Genomic DNA, 243 nt, shown 5'->3' on the forward strand with positions numbered 1-243 from the left:
GTTGCTGTATTGTTTTGCATGTACTATTTCAACTATTTTTACCATAGTAGGAAGGACAATTGTTTCCCCAATGGTATGTGGTCTTTTTGTCTTTCACTGATGTCTAAGAAACTTCAAAGGAGGCTAGTAGACATTTTTCACTAGGTTTAAAAGTAGACCAGCATATTTTTCAAGCAGCTGCTTTTAGGAGTTCCCTGTAAGACATAAAGGACTGGTGTTGTGACAGTTGTGGGATGGATAAGT

Source organism: Antrostomus carolinensis, unplaced genomic scaffold, assembly GCF_000700745.2.
Source record: "Antrostomus carolinensis isolate BGI_N321 unplaced genomic scaffold, ASM70074v2 scaffold1783, whole genome shotgun sequence".
In the NCBI taxonomy this organism is placed as follows: domain Eukaryota; kingdom Metazoa; phylum Chordata; class Aves; order Caprimulgiformes; family Caprimulgidae; genus Antrostomus; species Antrostomus carolinensis.